The sequence below is a fragment of the Hevea brasiliensis genome, chromosome 2 (genome assembly GCF_030052815.1).
Source record: "Hevea brasiliensis isolate MT/VB/25A 57/8 chromosome 2, ASM3005281v1, whole genome shotgun sequence".
Lineage (NCBI taxonomy): Eukaryota > Viridiplantae > Streptophyta > Magnoliopsida > Malpighiales > Euphorbiaceae > Hevea > Hevea brasiliensis.
The window spans coordinates 125,145,555-125,165,645 of NC_079494.1; the positions used below are offsets into that span (position 1 = coordinate 125,145,555).

Sequence of the window (20,091 nt, forward strand, 5' to 3'; positions counted from 1 at the left end):
ACAAAAGACTTTTGCAACTTGATGAGTTAGAAGAATTGAGACTTGATGCTTATGAAAATGCTAGGATCTATAAAGAAAGAACTAAAAAATGGCATGATAAGCATATCAAGAAAAAGGACTTTAAAGAAGGAGATTTGGTTCTCTTCTTCAATTCAAGGTTGAAATTTTTTTCAGGAAAATTAAAATCAAGGTGGTCCGGTCCATTTAAAATTGTGAAAGTTTTCCCTCATGGTGCTGTGGAAATTTTAGGTGAAAAATCAGGAAACTTCAAGGTAAATGGGCAAAGGTTGAGGCGCTATTCAGTTGGTGAGCCAATTGAGAAGATAGCAACTTGCTATCTTTCTCATTCTCCATAACATCTTGAGTGAGTATGGTCAAGCTAAAGACCTAAACTTAGCATTTTTGTGCATAACTCCCAAATTTTTCATTGATTCTTTATTTCTTTCATATATATATTTGTTTTAAGTGTTTCTATACTCCTTATTCAGAGTTTGACATTGTTCTACTTTTCTTGTGCAGATGGGATACACTTCATTGCAAGCAAATGAGCATAAAAAAAAAAAAATTTTTTTTTTAGCTTTAAATTTTAGCTTTAAATTTTAGATTTAAATGTGTTCACTTACCATTTTCATCTTTCTCTTGTTGAGTATTTGCTGGTACATATTGATGGATTCATTGCCCTTTTTGTTAATTTTAAGAGAAAATTTTTCCAAACCTTAACATCTTGGTTTAACAAGGAAAATTATTTGAATGTGGATGTGTGAATTGGTGCTTTGAAAAATTATTTTTTATGAGTATTTAATGAAAATAACAAGTTGAACAATTAGAATTCATGTTATGAAGGTTTAATCATTTGAAATCTAATTTGTTTCAATTTTTTAGGTGCTATGAAATCTGGTCAAATTTGGGCAGCAGGTTGCACAACCTGCGACATAACCGGGTTTGCTTGTGTCATCGCTTGTGTTCGCTGGGCACAATTTTGGGCAGATTGTTGCACAACCTACGACATAACCGGTTTTGCTTATGTCACCGCTTATGTTTGCTGGGCACAATTTTGGGCAGATTGTTGCACAACCTGCGACATAACCGGTTTTGCTTATGATCTAACTTGTGTCGCCTGTTTGTTTTGAAGGATAAAAACTTCCTTCACCAGAATGGGCCAACATACCCCACAAGCCCAAGCCCGAAACCAAGCCTAAACCCATAGCCCAACCAACTAAACCCCATACCCCAATCCCGCCTCCAATGCCTGCTGCACCTGTTGTCCGATGTGGCATCCCAAAGTCGACGGTCAAGCGTCCCGGTACATCTAAAGGTAACTTTGCAATTCCCTCCTCTTTGCCTACTGCTACACACTGGGTATTACCTACTGCCGACATGAAAAGAAATAAGGCAAGAGTCGTAGCTCGACAAATGGTCCAAACTCGGTATTTGGATGTGTCTACACTTAAATCCTTGAAGATATATGATGAAATGCAGACTCTGTTAGATGCTTTAGGTTGGGTGCGATTTGCACATAAACAGGAACTGGTCTACCCCATTTTAGTGCAGGAATTTATGGCCTCCCTGTCCACTAATGAGCATAAAATTGCATTGGATAATGACTTGACAATCAATTTTAGATGCCTTGGTCAAGATAGGGTGCTGTCTATGGATAATTTTCACCATATATTTGGATTTCCACCTGATTGTCTGTTCAAAATATCTACTAGCCAAAGGGACTATAATGGGTATGAATTTTGGCAGCAAATTGCACCTTCAGCAGGTACCTTCAAACCGGGGCACAGTAAGGCCTCTAAGATTGAGAATCATCCCTTGAGATTGCTTCAGCGACTAATTGCAAATACAATTTTAGGAAGAGGAACTAGTGTTGGCACAATGTCATAGTATGATTTATTCTTTTTGTGGTGTGCAAAAACTAGCAAAAAAGCTTCCCCTGGTTATTATTTTTGCCGTCATGTGATCCGCCAGACTACTAGGGGTACTGGTAACATTGTGTTTGGAGGTTTGGTCACACCCATTGCACATTATTTTTGCTTTAATCCTCAAATTCACAAGTGTCCTGCTCTTCCAACTGGTTTGCTATTTTTGGATGGACCTCATTTGGCCAACCAAAAATTTTATATAAAAAATGAGGTCACCAAGCTGTATGAGATTCCTGCACTAACAAAACCACCACCTGGTTCTCCCACTGCAATTAGCTCCTCCTCAGCATCTGAGCGACCATTTGAGCAGCCTTTTACACACCCTTCACGCCAGGCTCCACCAGCTGCCCAACCTGCTTCATCAACAACTTCTGGACCATCCATAGCAACTCTTCTGACATTCATGGAGAATCTCAGTGATGAGATCTATTCTTTTCGGCAAATGACGGATGTCTCTTTTCAGACATTACGAGATTTAGCTGACATATATTTGGATAGAAGTGCTGAAATGCAAGACAAGTTGAAAGTCATGCGAGCTAAGCTGGAGAAGATCGAAACAAACCAGGCACTGATTTTGAGCATCATCTCTCCACAGCAACCACCAAAAGCACCACCACCTCCACAAGATGGCAAGGGCAAAGGAGTTCTCATACCTGACTGACCAGCTTTTATTCTCCATTTACATTTCATGTCTTTAATTTCGTTACTTAATTAATTAGTATTTTGAACTTATTTAGTTAATATTTTGCTTGTGTTGTTTTTCCTTTACTTGAACCATTTACTTATTCAGTTTTTTTTAGTTCCTCATAACATACATTTTTCTTTTATATCTTTAGTACATTGCTCACTTGCTTTGATATGCTCATTCAAAATTTACACTTGATGATTATATTTTTGCGTTTAACTTCCCTATTCCAAATTTTTGAGTTTAATTGATTTAATGGATTCCATTGCACTATTTCTTTTGCAATGAGTGCAACAGCTGTCCAAAAACTTGATACGGTGTTGTTCGCAAGTGCACGAGTCACAGTAGTATAGTTTTAAAAAAAATGATATCGATCCCATAGGGAATTGTGCTTAAATTAAAAATAAAAGTATAAGCTAATTAGAATGACAAAATTTAAAGGTATAAAAAAAAATGAAATCTAAAAATTAAAATTGGTATTTGAGGAATTTAAGCTAAATTAAACAATTAACTAAAATTAATTAAACTAGATTACCAAAATTTAATTTGAAATTTCTATTTATGAAATTGAGAGGGATTAAATCTAAATTCAATAAAATTTAAAGTGATTCTAGAGATTGGATTTTCAATATTGTTTGCATGTGGTTTATCCCTAATTTAGCCAAACACATGAGAATTGCAATTTTGAGGGAAATCAATTCTTAAATCTTTGAAACCTTTTTCAAGCATTTCAAAGTTAGTTTTCATTAAATCAAACCCTGTTTTCACGGTATTTCAAACCTAACAAAAACCCAATTAAATCTCTAATTGATTTTTGGAAAGTCCCCTTAATCCTCTTAGCTTATTTCTAACACCAAGAAAACTAAGTTTATTGCAAGATTATCTATCCCTAATATTCACTTTTCAGTCCATCTATTAAGGATTAAAGCTTAACTTAATGAGGGCCCATTCATCAAGCAAGGCAACAAGCTCATAAGCAATAAATCAAAATATAACAACCCTCATTTAAATGGCTAAATCAGTTCAAAACCACAATACAAAGCAATATTTACAAACCCATCTCTAGAATCTCAAACAACTACTCACTAATCATAGTTTCTAAACAAACCCAAATGTATAAATGAAGAAATAATGGAAATCTAAGTTAAGGAATAGAAAAATCCAGAAGAGTGCTGCAGAATGAGCTCCTGCTGCTGCAGAAATGCCCTTCACGTGCTCCCTCTTTCTCACTTTCTTTTCTTGCCAAAAATGCCTCCCTTGCTCTCTATGGAAAGAAAATGATAAAGGGGACTTTATATAGGTGAGGGGACTGCCCTAGAATGGGTAAAAAGGGGGAAGGTTCCAGAGAAAGTGAGGTAAAAAGCCAGAGTAACGGAAATGCCACATCAGCCATTTCCAGTAAAAATGACATAAGCTGGATCGGTTATGTCGCGGGTTGTGTCGTGGGTTGTGTAGCTCTCGGCCTGAATATCTGATGATTCGACACAACCTGCGACATAAGCTAAATCGGTTGTGCTGCAGGTTGTGTCGCTCTCGGCCATTTTTTACTCAACTTCAAAAATTTTTGCAATTCAACTCTAATCTCCTCCAAATGGCTACTCTGATCAAAATACATCAAATTTCTCCAAATTTAACCTACAAAACAAATAAATTCCAAAAATTAAACTAAGAAGTGTAAAAATTATAAAATTGACTAAATATATGCTAATATCTATAATAATAGCTATGAACAAGGGTAAATTATGTGCAAAAATTATACCTAAATGATGATCTAAAATGCATGCATCAAATTCCCCCATACTCAAACTCTTGCTTGTCCCCAAGCAAAATTTCATTAAAACTCATTTGGAAGGGAATAAAATCAGTCTTTGAAAACACAAAAATCACAAATCCAAACCACCAACTTACCTTTAGCCACCAACATTCCAAATTCCCACCAGCGAAGCACAAAGAATGAAGCAATCACTCCCAACAATTACAAAATAGCTAAGAATTAACCAATCAACCCAAGCAACAAACACCAACTAGCTACAAGAGTCAATTGTGCTAAAACAAACCTAAATGAAATAGATAGCCAATGTGTCTCAATTAGATGGTGAGTAATGTATGGAAGATTATATTGCCAAACCCATATGCAAGCATAAAAGATCTAACTCTACTAATGTAACAAGCATTTTTCAAAGAATCATTAGGTCTTTTTAAGGGTTGTAATGGGGTCCAATAGGGTAAAATTATGGTTAACAAAGAAAGGGAATAAGGAAAACAAAATATGAGAATAATATTAATCATGAAACTCAAAGTGCATCCATTTTTTTTTTCACTTTTTTTTAATAGAATTTTTTTTTATCAAGAGGAAAGAAATTCACAATGAATCTCAAGTGCTATCACAATAAAGGGACTACTTTTATAATATATTTTTTTATTTTGTATGCGTCCCTATTTCACGTCACACCCAAAATTACCTTTGGAATATTTTGGTGACCATTTTTTATATCAACTTTTCACAATTACTCTAGCACTTTTCAAGATGTTTCAATCCTCCATTTTTTTTTATATCATTTTTTATTTATTATTTTTTTTATGCACTTAATTGCTAAAATATTATTCTCATAATAGGTGGTAGTGTTTAGGTTTAATGGCTAGGTAAATGATTTGGGTTCCAAAGAAATTAGGGAATTAAGGTTCAAGGGGGTTTGCAAGGGTTGAAATGAGATTAAGGTAGGTTAAGGCTGAATGTGAGGTTTAAAATAAGAAGGAATGCCTAAATCATATTCTTATCAAATGCAAGTTAAAAATTTTGCTTTGAAAGATCTAAGATGCTTGTTCTAGGAGTGGTGAGACGACAATGACCATTTTCTTCCTTAAAGGCTTATTCAGACACTCAAAACTCAAAATAACTAATCAGAATCTGCATACCTAGATAAATATATTAATTTTCAGCTATTAAGTAAGAGAAAGAATAATGCTTAAGACTTTGTACCCAGCTGGAACTTTCATTCCACTAACCATCTAAAGGCAAGTTGGATTGCTTGAATAAGCAACTTATGGAATTCAAAGACTGGTTTAAAAATTCAAAATTTTAAATGAATAAATGAAATGCATGAGTGTAAATGTATAGTCAACCTATATGTAACTAAGTATGCGTAACTAAGTATATGAGGCTATATGCAGTGTATATATGTGAATATGTACAAGTATGAAGTAATGAGTATGTCACTATATGCAACTGAAAAAGGAAAAATAATTTTTGCAAAAAATTTACCTTCTCCCCCATACTCAGAATGAACATTGTCCTCAATGTTAAAAGAGTGCAAGAAATGGGATAATTTGGCTATATGTGCAGAAAATGGGTGGCTCATATGTGCATAAAGAATTATTACCCTGTTGCATAAGCGATAGCACAACTTGTGTTGAAAGTGACACAAGCTGAGATGAGAATTGTTACCTCATTGAAGTGTAGCCAATTTAATTAAAATTTGACAATTTCTTTTTTTCGTTGCAAAAGAAACAGTGCAATGGAATCCATTAAATCAATTAAACTCAGAAATTTGGAATAGGGAAGTTAAGCGCAAAAATATAATCATCAAGTGTAAATTTCGAAGGAGCATATCAAAGCAAGTGAGCAATGTACTGAAGATATAAAAGAAAAATGTATGTTATGAGGAACTAAAAAAAACTGAATAAGTAAATGGTTCAAGTAAAGGAAAAACAACACAAGCAAAATATTAACTAAATAAGTTCAAAATACTAATTAATTAAGTAACGAAATTAAAGACATGAAATGTAAATGGAGAATAAAAGCTGGTCAGTCAGGTATGAGAACTCCTTTGCCCTTGCCATCTTGTGGAGGTGGTGGTGCTTTTGGTGGTTGCTGCGGAGAGATGATGCTCAAAATCAGTGCCTGGTTTGTTTCGATCTTCTCCAGCTTAGCTCGCATGACTTTCAACTCGTCTTGCATTTTAGCACTTCTATCCAAATATATGTCAGCTAAATCTCGTAATGTCTGAAAAGAGACATCCGTCATTTGCCGAAAAGAATAGATCTCATCACTGAGATTCTCCATGAATGTCAGAAGAGTTGCTATGGATGGTCCAAAAGCTGTTGATGAAGCAGGTTGGGCAGCTGGTGGAGCCTGGCGTGAAGGGTGTGTAAAAGGCTGCTCAAATGGTCGCTCAGATGCTGAGGAGGAGCTAATTGTAGTGGGAGAACCAGGTAGTGGTTTTGTTAGTGCAGGAATCTCATACAGCTTGGTAACCTCATTTTTTATACAAAATTTTTGGTTGGCCAAATGAGGTCCATCCAAAAATAGCAAACCAGTTGGAAGAGCAGGACACTTGTGAATTTGAGGATTAAAGCTAAAATAATGTGCAATGGGTGTGACCAAACCTCCAAACACAATGTTACCAGTACCCCTAGTAGTCTGGCGGATCACATGATGGCAAAAATAATAACCAGGGGAAGCTTTTTTGCCAGTTTTTGCACACCACAAAAAGAATAAATCATACTGTGATATTGTGCCAACACTAGTTCCTCTTCCTAAAATTGTATTTGCAATTAGTCGCTGAAGCAATCTCAAGGCATGATTCTCAATCTTGGAGGCCTTACTGTGCCCCGGTTTGAAGGTACATGCTGAAGGTGCAATTTGTTGTCAAAATTCATACCCATTATAGTCCCTTTGGCTAGCAGGTATTTTGAACAGACCATCAGGTGGAAATCCAAATATATGGTGAAAATTATCCATAGACAGCAACCTATCTTGACCAAGGCATCTAAAATTGATTGTCAAGTCATTATCCAATGCAATTTTATGCTCATTAGTGGACAGGGAGGCCATAAATTCCTGCACTAAAATGGGGTAGACCAGTTCCTGTTTATGTGCAAATCGCACCCAACCTAAAGCATCTAACAGAGTCTGTATTTCATCATATATCTTCAAGGATTTAAGTGTAGACACATCCAAATACCGAGTTTGGACCATTTGTGGAGCTACGACTCTTGCCTTATTTCTTTTCATGTCGGCAGTAGGTAATACCCAGTGTGTAGCAGTAGGCAAAGAGGAGGGAATTGCAAAGTTACCTTTAGATGTACCGAGACGCTTGACCACCGACTTTGGGATGCCACGTCGGACAGCAGGTGCAGCAGGCATTGGAGGCGAGATTGGGGGTTGCTGTGTGGTCGGTTCGGGTTGCTTCCTCTTGGCGCCGCTTGTTGATTTGTGCGGCTTTATGCTTTTTGCCTTTTTCTTCTTGAATGTAGCGATAGGGGTGTCACCAGAATGGGCCGGCGATGGGTCGGCATTCATGGGTGGAGTGGTTTGGGGTTGCGGCGGCTGTGAGGAGTGGGGAGGTGAGTTTTCGAAAGAGAGTGGGGAGTCAGGCATGGCAAAATTGAGGGAAGGGACTGAAATAGAAGAATAATGTGAAGAAGTAGAAGAGGAATGGTGGGTTGTGGAGGGGACTGTGAAGACGAAGGTTACAGTGAAGCGGGGGGTGTCGGGGCTTGTGTAGCTCTCGGCCTGAATATCTGATGATTCGACACAACCTGCGATATAAGCTAAATCGGTTGTGCTGCAGGTTGTGTCGCTCTCGGCCATTTTTTACTCAACTTCAAAAATTTTTGCAATTCAACTCTAATCTCCTCCAAATGGCTACTCTGATCAAAATACATCAAATTTCTCCAAATTTAACCTACAAAACAAATAAATTCCAAAAATTAAACTAAGAAGTGTGAAAATTATAAAATTGACTAAATATATGCTAACATCTATAATAATAGCTATGAACAAGGGTAAATTATGTGCAAAAATTATACCTAAATGATGATCTAAAATGCATGCATCAAATTCTAATTAGCTTAAAACAATTAAAATCCAACTTAAAAACAAACAATTCCCCGGCAACGGCGCCAAAAACTTGATATGTGATTTTCGCAAGTGCACGGGTCACAATAGTATAGTTTTAAAAATGATATCGATCCCACAGGGAATTGTGCTTAAATTGGAAATAAAAGTATAAGCTAATTAGAATGACAAAATTTAAAGATGTAAAATGAAATTTGGAATTAAAATTGGTATTTGAGGAATTAAAACTAAATCAAACAATTAACTAAAATTAATTAAACTAGATTACCAAAAATTAATTTGAAATTTCTATTTATGAAATTTGAGAGGAATTAAATCTAAATTCAATAAAAATTAAAATGATTCTAGAGATTGGATTTTCCATATTGTTTGCATGTGGTTTATCCCTAATTTAGCCAAACACATGTAAATTGCAATTTTAAGGGAAATCAATTCTTAAATTTTTGAAACATTTTTCAAGCATTTCAAAGTTGGTTTTCATTAAATCAAACCCTGTTTTCACGGTATTTCAAACCTAACAAAAACCCATTCAAAGCTCTAATTGATTTTGGAAAGTCCCCTTAATTCTCTTAGCTTATCTCTAACACCAAGAAAACCAAGTTTATTGCAAGATTATCTATCCCAAATATTCACTTTTTAGTCCATCTATTAAGGATTAAAGCTTAACTTAATGAGGGCCCATTCATCAAGCAAGGCAATAAGCACACAAGCAATAAATCAAAATGTAACAATCTTCATTTAAATGGCTAAATCAGTTCAAAACCACAATACAAATCAATATTTACAAACCCATCTCTAGAATCTCAAATAACTACTCACTAATCATAGTTTCAAGATAAACCCAAATGTATAAATGAAGAAATAATGGAAATCTAAGTTAAGGAATAGAAAAACTCAGAAATATGCAGCAGAATCTGCTGCAGAAAAGTGCAGAACGAGCTCCTGCTGCTGCTGCAGAAATGCCCTTCACGTGCTCCCTCTTTCTTTTCTTGCCAAAAATGCCTCCCTTCTTCCTTATGGAAAGAAAATGATAAAGGAGACTTTATATGGGTTAGGGGTCTGCCCTAGAATGGGTAAAAAGGGGGAAGGTTCCAGAGAAAGTGAGGTAAAAAGTCAGAGTAACGCTAATGCCACGTCAGCCATTTCCAGTAAAAACGACATAAGCTGGATCGGTTGTGTCGCGGGTTGTGTCGCGGGTTGTGTAGCTCTCGATCCGACACAACCTGCGACATAAGCTAATTCGGTTGTGCTGCAGATTGTGCAACAATCTGCCTGAATATCTGACGATTCGACACAACCTGCGACATAAGCCAAATCGGTTGTGCTGCAGGTTGTGTCGCTCTCGGCCATTTTTTTACTTAACTTCAAAATTTTTTGTAATTCAACTCTAATCTCCTCCAAATGGCTACTTTGATCAAAATACATCAAATTTCTCCAAATTTAACCTACAAAACAAATAAATTCCAAAAATTAAACTAAGAAGTGTGAAAATTGTAAAATTGACTAAATAAATACTAATATCTATAATAATAGCTATGAACAATGGTAAATTATGTGCAAAAATTACACTTAAATGATGGTCTAAAATGCATGCATCAAATTCCCCCATACTCAAACTCTTGCTTGTCCCCAAGCAAAATTTCATTTCAACTCATTTGGAAGGGAATAGAATCAGTCTTTGAAAACTCAAAAATCACTAATCCAAACCACCAACTTACCCCTAGCCACCAACATTCCAAGTTCCCACCAGCGAAGCACAAAGAATGAAGCAATCACTCTCAACAATTACAAAATAGCTAAGAATTAACCAATCAACCCAAGCAGCAAATACCAACCAACTACAAGAGTCAATTGTGCCAAAACAAACCTAAATGAAATAGATAGCCAATGTGTCTCAAATAGATGGTGAGTAATGTATGAAAGATTATATTGCCAAACCCATATGGAAGCATAAAAGATCTAACTCTACTAATGTAACAAGCATTTTTCAAAGAATCATTAGGTCTTTTTAAGGGTTGTAATGGGGTCAAATAGGGTAAAATTATGGTTAACAAAGAAAGGGAATAAGGTAAACAAAATATGAGAATAATATTAATCATGAAACTCAAAGTGCATCATTCATTTTTTTTTTTTTATCAAGAGGAAAGAAATTCGCAATGAATCTCAAGTGCTATCACAATAAAGGGACTACTTTTATAATATATTTTTTTATTTTGTATGCGTCCCTATTTCATGTCACACCCAAAATTACCTTTGGGATATTTTGGTGACCATTTTTTTTTATCAACTTTTCACAATTACTTTAGCACTATTCAAGATGTTTCAATCCTCCATTTTTTTTATATCATTATTTATTTTATTTTATTATTTTTTTTATGCACTTAATTGCTAAAATATTATTCTCATAATAGGTGGTAGTGTTTAGGTTTTATGGCTAGGTAAATGATTTGGGTTCCAAAGAAATTAGGGAATTGAGGTTCAAGGGGGTTTGCAAGGGTTGAAATGAAATTAAGGTAGGTTAAGGCTAAATGTGAGGTTTAAAATATGAAGGAATGCCTAAATCATATTCTTATCAAATGCAAGTTAAAAATTTCGCTTTGAAAGATCTAAAATGCTTGTTCTAGGAATGGTGAGATGACAAGGACCATTTTCTTCCTTAAAGGCTTATTCAGACACTCAAAACTCAAAATAACTAATCAGAATCTGCATACCTAGATAGACATATTAATTTTCAGCTATTAAGTAAGAGAAAGAATAATGCTTAAGACTTTGTACCCAACTGGATCTTTCATTCCACTAACCATCTAAAGATAAGTTGGATTGCTTGAATAAGCAACTTATGGAATTCAAAGACTGGTTTAAAAATTCAAAAATTTTAAATGAATAAATGAAATGCATGAGTGTAAATGTATAGTCAACCTCTATGTAACTAAGTATGCATAACTAAGTATATGAGGCTATATGCAAGTGTATATATGTGAATATGTACAAGTATGAAGTAATGAATATGTCACTATATGCAAGTGAAAAAGGAAAAAATAATTTTTGCAAAAAATTTACCCTCTCCCCCATACTCAGAATGAACATTGTCCTCAGTGTTAAAAGAGTGCAAGAAATGGGATAATTTGGCTATATGTGCAGAAAATGGGTGGCTCATATGTGCATAAAGAATTATTACCCTGTTGCATAAGCGATAGCACAACTTGTGTTGAAAGTGACACAAGCTGAGATGAGAATTGTTACCTCATTGAAGTGCAGCCAATTTAATTAAGTAAAATTTGGACAGCTGCTGCACTCATTGCAAAAGAAACAGTGCAATGGAATCCATTAAATCAATTAAACTCAAAAACTTGAAATAGGGAAGTTAAGCTAAAAAATATAGCCATTAAGTGTAAATCCGAAGTAGCAAATCAAAGCAAGTGAGCAATGTACTAAAGATATAAAAGAAAAATGTACTTCATGAGGAACTAAAAAAAATACTGAAGAAGTAAATGGTTCAAGTAAAATAAAAACAACACAAGCAAAATATTAACTAAATAAGTTAAAAACACTAATTAATTAAGCAACTAAAATAAAGACATGAAATGTTTTTTTTTTTTTTGGCTTAGTGGGCTTTTTGGGCTTTGGTTGGGGTAGCTGCTGGCCCATTCTGGTGAAGTGAGTTCTTATCCTGCAAAACAAACAGGCGACACAAGTTAGAACATAAGGATAGGGGGGTTGTGTCGCAGGTTGTGCAACAATCTGCCCAAAAGGGTGCCCAGCGAACACAAGCGACGACACAAGCAAACCCGGTTATGTCGCAGGTTGTGTAACAATCTGCCCAAATTTGACAGATTTAGAGAGTGCCTAAAAAAGTAAAACAAATTAGATTTCAAATGATTAAACCTTCATAACATGAATTCTAATTGTTCAACTTGTTATGTTCATCAAATACTCATACAAAATAATTTTTCAAAGCACAAATTCACACATCCACATTCAAAAAAATTTTCTTGTTAAACCAAGATGACAAGGTTTGGAAAAATTTTCTCTTAAAGTTAACAAAAAGGGCAATGAATCCAGCAAGAATTACCAGCAAATATTCAACCAAGGAAAGATGAAAATTATAAGTGAAGAAATTTGAAACTAAAATTTAAAGCTAAAAATTAAAAGCTAGACTAAAACAAAAATTTTTTTTATGCTCATTTGCTTGCAATGAAGTGTATCCCATCTGCACAAGAAAATTAGAACAATGTCAAACTCTGAATAAGGAGTATAGAAAAACTTAAAACAAATATATATGTGAAAGAAATAGAGAATCAATGAAAAATTGGGAGTTATGCACAAAAATGCTAAGTTTAGGTCTTTAGCTTGACCATACTCACTCAAGATTTTATGGAGAATGAGAGAGATAGCAAGTTGCTATCTTCTCAATTGGCTCACCAACTGAATAGTGCCTCAACCTTTGCCCATTTACCTTGAAATTACCCGAATTTTCACCAAAAATTTCCACAGCACCATGAGGGAAAACTTTCACAATTTTAAATGGACCTGACCACCTTGATTTTAATTTTCCTGAAAAAAATTTCAACCTCGAATTGAATAAGAGAACCAAATCTCCTTCTTTAAAGTCCTTTTTCTTGATATGCTTATCATGCCATTTTTTAGTTCTTTTTTTATAGATCCTAGCATTTTCATAAGCATCAAGTCTCAATTCTTCTAACTCATCTAGTTGCAAAAGTCTTTTGTGTCCAGCAGCTTGTAATTTCAAGATTTCCTTTTTCACAACATCCTTCATTGTAGGATTCAATCTTCTTTGATGTTCAATGGAAGGTTTACTATTTGGCTCTAGGAAAATCCTATGCATACAAACTGTTGGACTAATTCCCTTTATATCATCAATTGCATAACCCAAAACTCTTCGATATTCTCTCAAAACTCTCAACAATTTTTCATTCTCAATATCAGTCAAAGATCCATTAAATTTAACAGGATATGTTCCATTGGGTCCAAGAAAAGCATACCTAAGGTTGGAAGGAAGAGGTTTAAGATCTACCTTTGGGGCATCCTCTACCTTTAATGATGGTGGTATAATCTCCAAATTTTGCACTTCTTCAAGCTGAAAAATTGTGGCCTCAGGATGTGGTGGAGAGCTCTCTAAGTGTTGTGCAAAAGTAGCTATGTTGTGATTATCATCATCAATGCTCCCACCATGGACTAAGCAATTTTCAAGTGGGTCTTGTGGATAGCTTTTTTTGAAATGCTCTTGAACAATCTCATCAATGATGTCTACCCGCAAACAAGACTCAACTTCTTCATGTTTCCTTTTCATGGCAGGATTGATGTTGAATATCATTTGATCATCTCCCACTCTAAGTGTCAATTTCTCACCCTTTACATCAATTAATGCACCAGCTGTTGCCAAAAAGGGTCTTCCCAATAAGATAGGAACTTTTGTATCTTCTTCCATATCTAAAATGACAAAGTCCACCGGAATGTAGAATTAATTTCCCAACCTTGATAGGCACATTTTCTAGAATGCCTTCTGGATACTTAATTGAACGGTCAGCCAATGAAAGATACATATTTGTGGGCTTCAACTCTCCCATATTCAACTTCTCATATATTGAAAGTGGCATTAGGCTGACACTAGCTTCAAGGTCACATAAGGCATTTGCCACACAATTATCACCAATATGACAAGGAATGGAAAACACACCCGGATCTTTGAGTTTGGGAGGTAACTTCTTCTGAATTATAGCACTGCATTGCTCTCCCAAGTTGATGGTGTCATAATCTTCTAGCCTTCTCTTGTTGGAAAGAATCTCCTTCAAAAACTTGGCATAACTTGGCATTTGGGATAGTGCCTCAGTGAATGGCACATTGATATACAACTTCTTTAGCACTTCAAGGAATTTGCCAAATTGTTTGTCTAGCTTATGCTTGATGAATCTTTGAGGGTAGGGAAGGGTGGGCTTGTAAGGTTCAGGTGGGATGTATGGTTTCTCTCTGTCACACCTTACCCCTCCGTAAGGCATAACATGATCCCGTAGAATACTTAATGAACTACCGAACTTCACCTACCGATAACTCATTAAGTACCCTACAAGGGATTTTAAAACAATTTTCTTACATTTTGGAAGTGGTGAGCATTTTGGTAGGAATTAAAAACCATTTATTCAAAGCTTAAGGACTAGTAAAAATTTTTGTGCATTTAAATTTTGCCGCAAATTTTATAAAAATTTTGACAGAGTTCCCTCTGTATTTTGAGAAACCAGTTCTTCAAATACCTGTAAAAAGCACTTCCAAACATATTTCACAACTCCCAACCACCAATAATTCTCAAATCAACTCAATCAAGGCACTTCAAATAATTTCACAATACAGATCAAGATTTCTCATCTCAAAGTATTTAATATCTTCATTTACAAAACATAAAGTAGAAAATTCATGTTTACAAATATTAAATTTACAGAAACAAACCCAAAATAATATTATTACAATTTATTTACAATGCTCAATTTACATTGATACTTATGACATCACAAAGATTTACATCAAAATAACCATAAGGGTATAAAACAATACCCGCACAAAGCTTGATGTGATCTTCAACTCAGTAGCACTCACTCTGCTTTTTCCTTGCTCTTATCTCATGATAAGAAATTAAACTATCACTGAGTATAAACATACTCGATGGTGCACAATAAAACTTTAAAATGCGATACATAAACCATTTATTGATGAAACATAATTTGAATACTTCACAATCACATTTCACAAATATCAAAGCTCATAACAACTCATTTTGTCAAATAATATATTAAACAACAGTTTAGTCAAACAATTGCGTAAACACGGTTGCCAAAGTCGTACACAACTTAAGCCATGACACAAAATTTTTCGATCAATGCCGTGTTGTACACCACGACAAAGCAATCTCAACCCCATTAATCGAAACCAATGAGGGAGGTGGCTAGCTAGCTAATGAGTACTCATCCGATCTACAACCTCAACTGGCAAGCCAGAGAGGGAGGAAAATAAACGATCTCAACCCCATAAATGGAGGAGGAAATGTGATACTGTCATGCTAAGTGTGAACATAAAATCCATTTCAAACATTTCATTCAAATATTGCATACAAAAATCAAATCAATTTCCAAAGTTATAATTTGATCACAAGGTGGCAACACAAAAGTTCATATGTTCATAATGCATGCTAAATCAATTTTTCAAGAGTAAAATGCTTAAATAGGGTTTATTGTGCACAAACCTCAAGCGAGTCGTCCCTTAGCCTCGACTCGTTTCCTCGGGTTCCTTTCCGATATTCTTTTCAATTGAAACACAAAATTTTACAATGTTTCAGTACTAGAACTTAACATAAATCCCAAAATAAATTTTAACTTCGCATTTACTTAGCTCTAACGTGTTAAATTCGACGTTCTCAAATTTTGTGTTTGGTTACTATTCACTGCACTATTCAAGTCAAATAATTGACTTTCTAAGGATTAATAGGTATGGGAACTTCAACTTCACCCACATACCACATTTTGTTCATTAAACTTGTTGGTTTTGGTCACTTTTTCAAAGCATAGGTCATTTTGGCAAAATTGCCAATTTTCGCTTTGTGCTCAAGTTGCACTATTCCATTGGTCGATCTACTATTGGAATTTGACAAAACTTCCTTCATAGAAAATGTTCCTTATTGTCTAAAGTGTATTCTCATTTTTGGATCACCTCAATCGGAGTTTTGTAGCTCAAGTTATGGCCAAAATAAGTTTACTGTTCACGTGCACTGTTCATACTGCAATTTAGGTGCTGGCAGATTTTTGGTCCAACTTTGGTCAGTAATTTGATCAAGTTAAGTTCATAATTTGGTCTAACTTTCTTCAGATGAAATGTTCTACTATGTCTTAGGTTTCCATCGATTCAAGAATCGCCTAAATCCGAGTTTTCTAGAGAGAGTTATAGCCATCCAAACATTGCTGCTCCACTGAAAATTCTGCAGAGTTTCAGTACAGTAATTTTAACTTTTCTCAATGATTTGAATGAGTTAATGGCCTAATTTGGGTTGGTGTTCTTCATGAAAGTTTTAGGTCTATATCATATCTAATTGCTGGTAAAATTTCAGGTCAATTTGACCTACCTAACTCGAGTTATGACCAAATGAACAGTTACTGTTCATTTGGTCAGTTTGGTGCAGGGCAGCCTGCTATCAACTCACTTTGGTCAATTGTTTCACCAAGTTTTAGTCAGTTTTTGGTCATGGTTCCTTAATGAAAGTTGTGCTCTTTTATGTCTATTTTCATCTCCAATTGGTGGCATATCCATTAGGCTTGTAAAATTTGAGTTTTGGTCCTTCAGTGGTTTGGTCATGCTGCCAGCAGCATGACCATTGACCTACGAATTTAACTAAATTTTCCACCATTCCCATACAATTTATTTGGTCCTAATTGATCATTATTTCATTTCACAATAGGTCAAATATGCCATTTATGCATTTCTCCAATTTTTGATTCATAAACCCTTGCATTGAAACCCTAAACTCACTAACTCTTACATTTAACCATAACTAGTGCACTTAACCTTAACCATTCAACTAATCAAAGCTTTTAAACTCATTCTAATGCATCAATTTCATGTAAATCATACTCCTATCAAGCTGCCCAAATTTCAGTTTGGTCCCTCTCCCATATTTGTTTCATTTAAATCAAGTTCTAAGCTCACTTAATTAACTAAACATGCATTTAAATGGAAAAATAAAGGGTTTGATATGCTAACCTCACTTAAAGCTTCAAAACCCTAACCTTTGCTCTTCTTTCTTCTTGAAATCTCCTTCTTAAGTAGTAATAACAAGCTTTAAAGAAGTCCTTATGAGAGTTATTATGGTTGGTAAATAAAATTTCTAGGTTGGGATTTAGAGGATTTATGGAAAGGAACCAAGAATTCCAAGCTTTTCTTGCTTAAAAATGGTGGAACAACATAAGAAGAGAGGGAGAGGAGAGAGCTACGGGAAAAGCAAAAGAAGAAGCAAAAAAAATGTTTTTGAATTTTTATTTTTATCCATTTTTGAAGACCAAAATTCCCAAATTAATAAAATAACTTAATTAATCTTTTATGACATCATCTTTGACTTCCCTAACTTCTTTCTTTTCTTTTTCTTTTTTTTTTCTATTTATTTTTTTCTATTAGTTCTTTAATTTAATTCTCGATTCCGAAATTTTCTTTTCTCCGATTTTATTTGTGATTAGGTCGAGTCACTCGAGGTCAATTGACCAAATCGCCCCTCGCCGGTTCATCCCGGTTTGCAAATAATTCCATATTTCTTCCGGCTCCCTGACCTAATTATTTGACTGGCTTAACAGTTCTTTTTCATGATTTTCTCTTTTCCACTGTGTTCATAAGGGTCCCAAGGACCGCAGCGTCACTTTTTACGGTTTGAAATTTGAGTTTAAAACGACTTCGCAGTCGTTCCCGAGGAGGTCACTCATCGCTGTGACTCTCGGCACGTTTAACCTCTTATGTTCTGTTTTTCTTATTTATAGTTAACTAATTAAACATTACTAATTATTTGTGTTTATGGCTTCTCAAATTGTCTTAAGTGTGGCCCTAATCCCATTAATTGTCCGGACCGACACCGGTCACCGGAACAGTGAAATCTACCAGGCTATGCAACGGGGGTGTTACACTCTCCCTCATCTTGCTCACTTTTGCTTTCTTCTTCTTTTTCATTTTTCTTGCTCTCAACTGAATTTTCTTCTTTTGTGCTCTCTTTTTCTTCTCTCTTGTTTTCACTTTCTTGACCAACTTTTTTACCACTTCTCAAGGTCACAACCTTACATTGTTCATGAGGGTTTTGTGGTTGGCTAGGTAGTTTCCCATAGGAATTGCTTCCCGATGAGCTTGCTTGTTGAGCCAATTGAGTCTCTAACATACGGTTGTGGACTTGTAATTGATCCATGGTTTGTCTCATGTGTTGCATTTCTTCCTCCAATTTGCTATTTATCTTGCTTTGTTCAGCAAAAAATTTCTCCATCATGATTTCCAAGGTTGGCTTCGGTTCATGAGGTGGAAGGGATTGTTGTGCTCTTGCTTAATATCCAGGTTGTGGCTGCCTTGTGGGCTGAAATTGAGGCTGAAATTGAGGCATATTTTGCTGCATAAACTGCTGGTTAAGAGCATAATTTGAGCTTTGGCCTTGTTGAGCAAAAGTTGCTTGTGGTCTCCATGTTGAGTTGTTCACATTAGAGTAAGCATTTCCCATAGGTTTTTGTTGATAACCTCCTGCATAAGCAGCTTGTTCTTGCAAATAATCATCACCATAAGAAGAGTAATCAACTCCACAACTTTGAGTTCCATCTGTAAAGGCAACTTGTTGCATAGTTGTAGGAGTTGAGGTTGTTGCCTTTGTGCAAAAATCACTAAGAAGCTGAGTCAACTGATCAAATATTGCATTCATGTAGCTAACTGAGTCAAGTTCATAAATCCCAGCCTTCTTTGGCTCAAGTGCTCTAGGATTTCCCCACAAATGGGTATTATGAGCAATCTAATAAATCATAGCATTCTTCACTTGTCATTCTCATGAAATCTCCTCCTGCTTGTGAATCAATTGTGTTTCTTATGGCTGGAGTAACTCTGGTGTAGAAATTCTGAACAATCATCCATTTGGGTATTTCATGATGAGGACATTGCCTTTCAAGCTCCTTAAATCTCATCCAAGATTCATACAAAGTTTCATCATCCCTTGGTTTAAAAGCTACCATCAAATTCCTCAAATGAGTGGTCTTCCCAGGTGGGAAAAACAGAGATAGAAAAGCTTGAGATAGCTGCTCCCAAGTAGCTATAGTAGCTTGTGGAAGTGAGTCATACCACTCCAATGCTGAATCCCAAAGAGAGAATGGAAATAAGGTGAGCCGAATCACTTCATCTGAAACTCCAGGCTGCCTTTGTGTACCACATATCATCAAAAATTTCTTCAAATGAGAATGAGGATTTTCAAGTGGACTACCTCCAAATTGTGAATTCTGAACCATTTGAATGAGACCAGTCTTCAACTCAAATTGATTAGCTCCAATGATAGGTCTGTTATCTCTCACATCTGCACATCTAGGAAAAGCATAATCTAACATGGATCTTCTCTGAGGATCATTTTGATCAATAACTTCATTTTGGCTATTTTGCTCATTTCCTCCATTGTTTCCACCAATAGCTCTATTTTGATTCTCCATATTTTCAATTGTCTCCTCTTGCTCAAATCATTGTTGTTCTTCTTTTTCTGCTTCCTTTCTTCTCTTGTATTCCTTTTTGTTGGCTCGGCAGAATTTTTCAATTTCAGGATTGAACAACAATTCAGTATCACTTGTGCTTTTCGATCGTCTCATAAACAAGAAAAGTACCTGAAAAACACAAGGAACAATAGTGAAAATAAAAGAAAATAAAAATTCTAATTAGCTTAAAACAATTAAAATCCAACTTAAAAACAAACAATTCCCCGGCAACGGCGCCAAAAACTTGATATGTGATTTCCGCAAGTGCACGGGTCACAGTAGCATAGTTTTAAAAATGATATCGATCCCACAGGGAATTGTGCTTAAATTGGAAATAAAAGTATAAGCTAATTAGAATGACAAAATTTAAAGATG

At 35.3% G+C, this 20,091-nt stretch overlaps 1 non-coding gene across 1 annotated transcript; it reads left to right on the forward strand.

Moving 5' to 3' along the window:
• The first annotated feature begins 19,120 nt into the window (after positions 1 to 19,120).
• On the forward strand, positions 19,121 to 19,227 carry LOC131178114 (small nucleolar RNA R71). Its single transcript, XR_009147247.1, has one exon. It is a non-coding gene; the product is annotated as a small nucleolar RNA R71 (small nucleolar RNA).
• Positions 19,228 to 20,091: the final 864 nt, after the last annotated feature.